Source organism: Belonocnema kinseyi, chromosome 3 (assembly GCF_010883055.1).
Source record: "Belonocnema kinseyi isolate 2016_QV_RU_SX_M_011 chromosome 3, B_treatae_v1, whole genome shotgun sequence".
Lineage (NCBI taxonomy): Eukaryota > Metazoa > Arthropoda > Insecta > Hymenoptera > Cynipidae > Belonocnema > Belonocnema kinseyi.
In genome coordinates this window covers 633,687-637,045 of record NC_046659.1, presented here as the reverse complement: position 1 = coordinate 637,045, position 3,359 = coordinate 633,687, and the positions used below count along the sequence as shown (strand labels likewise).

General features: G+C 31.0%; 1 protein-coding gene across 1 annotated transcript in view; it reads right to left on the bottom strand.

Annotated features, from left to right (window-relative positions):
- LOC117168930 (neurotrimin-like) overlaps positions 1-2,642 on the bottom strand; it is a 380,276-nt gene extending 377,634 nt beyond the window's left edge. The window contains exon 1 of the mRNA XM_033354915.1: positions 2,550-2,642. The gene's annotated coding sequence lies outside the window, so the exon portion shown is untranslated. The remainder of the gene's footprint in view (positions 1-2,549) is intronic.
- Positions 2,643-3,359: the final 717 nt, after the last annotated feature.

The window sequence follows — 3,359 nt, the reverse complement described above, 5'->3', positions numbered from 1 at the left end:
TATTTGAAACTTTTTTCATATTCGAAAAAATCGCAAACAAATTTTTTTAAATATACACACAGCCTTTCCACATTTCCAAAATATTTTTCTAAATCATTTAACCCAAATATAATAATACAAAGATTTAAGGGATCCGCTGTTAGGCGCCCCGTAATTATTTAAGACAATTGAAAGTTTGATTCCCTCATTTAAAGTCGGGGAAAACTTTTAGTCCATTGTTCTCTAATTTAGAACAAACTTCCCTTGTCCATCCTTCAGTCCGAATACCTTCTTATACCCGATACATTTTTGAGATTTCCTCCTTTTATGGTCTATTACTCAACTTTGTCTATTTTAAGACCACTCGAAGCGTAGAATGAATGTCTAGGTAGGAGAATGCCGAAAATAACAAAAATAAGTATTGCATATTAGCATATTATTACAACTGAAAGTTCATGATATATAAAAAAAGAATCTAGAAAAGTGTGCATATTATTTTTCTTACCAGAATTATTAAAAATTCGAGAAAAAATAGTCATATGTAACATTCTACAAGGAAAGGTTTTGTCTCGATCGAAGTTTGGAAGATATTCGTGTTTTTGAGAAAAAAGTAACAAATATCGGTTTTGAGATTGTTTTTCTTTTTATTATGGACGAGACTGTAATTTCGAATAAAAATTCGAATCAAATCATAAAATAATTAATAAATAATTAATAGAAGGATTAAGAAATTAGTGAAATAAACCTAATATAATTAGTAATTAGGCTTTTAATTATAATCCTGTAACCTTCAAAGTTATACGTTTGTAAAGAAAAGAAAAAATAGTTTTGAATGGAAGTAAAAATTTAATTGAGAATGAATATTGATCAATTTGTATGAAATTATTGAATCAAAAATTACTGTGAGAAAATAAAAGTGTAATACGTGTTTCTTTATTCATTAAAAAAAAAACCTGTATATTATTTCTACTTAATACACATTAATGCGTGGAATATCTATTCGAAAACAAAATTTATTTTATTACGAAATTCGAATCAAAATTAATTTATGTGTTAAAGCTTTAATATTGTCACTAATTTCCTAAGTAAAATAAGGATGAGAATTGCAACAATATTCTTATTTTATATCAACTTTTATTTTGTAAAACATATCAGAATACCTGCTACTACTTTACCGATATTTTGAGAAAACAGTAAAACAGGGAGTTACTGTGAGGAGCAACGAATAATAGAATTAAAATCATTACCATCAGAGCCGCCGGGCAACGATTTTACCTATAGAGAAAGAGTGGAGCAAGGTGGTATGAAGAGGGCAGTAGCTATGCACCCCACGAAAGTTGTTGCTACATATATATATACACTTGCCGCATCTAGGTGTATAATATATTTACCTAAAGGCAAATGCTGCAATAACATGAGTAGCAACTGTCTTTGCGTACGTGTATCACATGGTATTTTTTTCAAAAATTGTCCGGAAAAAAATATTTAGAACCTTTTTACACTTCTTCACCAAGTTATATTCTTTACATGACGTAATTTTTTTAAATTCAGAATATAAACACTAATGTTAGTTAAAGAGATGTTTCTTATAACAGAACAGATTGATTATCCTCTTGATGGTCTCTAAGTGGTCTGAAAATTAGATTTTCGGTAAGACAGAATCATAAGCTTGAAATATTGAAAATCTTAATTTGTCTCTTTTGTTAGAGAAAAAGTTCCCTCTATGAGAAAGCAAATTTATTTGATACCTATGAGGGAAAGAAATGCTCATAAAAACTAGAACAAATAAATATGTCCATCGTAAATGCACACATGGTGCTTCACACAGGTAATTATAATTCATCTTTATAAAAAAAATTTCTTTTGAAAGCAGTATTCTTTGACCACTCTATTCAAAATTTCTTATATTAAATTTTTTTATAATTCCAAAAATGCTGTCTAAAATATTTAAGAGCATGACAGGTAAATAACAATAAATATACGTTTGAAAGCTTAAGGGTGGTTTAAGTATAGGATACAAATCTGACTATTTACAATACTTCGGCACAGATTCTTCGGCTCTTTTGAAACCTTAGTTTTGTAAAGTAAATTCATATGCTCGAAATACTTTCCTTAAATTAAAACACGCGTTATCTAAAACACATTCTATTAACTTGTATTCCTGCGTTTTCAATTAACATGTACAGTAATCTACTGAATGTTGTATATTAAATTTTAGGATACGTATATGCGTATCACTTCCTTAAAGTTTTATAGTACATTGCTATATAAATTTGTAGCCATATATTATTTACTTATTGTAAACTATAGCTCTTGCGTCACTTCTGGACAGTTTAATAACTAGAGGATGTTGCCTTTAGTTAAGTATTTTTTAAAATGTATTTATAATAACAATAAACTTTTGAACCGCTTAAAAAAAGCGTTTATAAGACAAGGTTGGTAATCCTTCCGTTTATTGTAAAATTGTATTTTTAAAAAAGTGAAATATTATTCGAAAATATAGACTTTTAAGGAGATCATGTTCTCGTAATTACCCCTGGAATAATTTGAGGTAAAACATGAACACTCACGTATGAAACGTCTAAAAATTGATACAATTGTATTTCAGGCAAATTGTACTAACTGTACATCGTTCTTGCGATGCACGTGATTAAATTAGTAGAAAGGTATTTCGCGACGAAACCGTATGCATTGAGGGATGCCGGTAAACTGGTCATATCCTGATTATCTTCCGCCGAGTGCCACCGTTGCAGAATCAACGCGCAAGCTCCACTTTGATGAAAAGAAGAAGGATGTGGAAACAGAAGACGCGCGAGTGAACTGAATATAATAAAAGGCGGGAATCAAACACGAGAGCGTGAAAAAGTACAAGAAAAAGAAAACGAAACGAAGCATGATTTAAGCTTGATAGCAGCAGGGAACTGTCCGATAAATTCCCTAGTGGAAAAATCTTTTGGCTGTGCACTGTTTTTAATCGAGAGTAGATTGTCCAGACTCTAACCTGCCGCAAATCAGGAGTAGCGAGAATGTAACCCTTTTGTAAAATCGAAAGATCGGAATGTTTCATGGAAATTTAATCATGATATATCACCGGATTACTTAAATGAATGGAGAACATAACCCCGAATAAAAACTCAACCGTCGCAGGTCGAAACTGCATTTCTTCCTCCTCGTTCTAGATCCAGTTTGTCTATGGCGGGAGAAATAAAATAATCGAGGCGGACCGAAGGAACCGAAAGGAGCTTCTACAACATATTACTTGAGCTATTATGGATGTGCTTGAAGTTACTTTCAGCAGAAGTTAATGGCATTTTTTTAAAATTTTAACGCTGCAGAAAAAGTATTGCGATTACTCTGTGAGTTTTTATGGAAATTTTAAC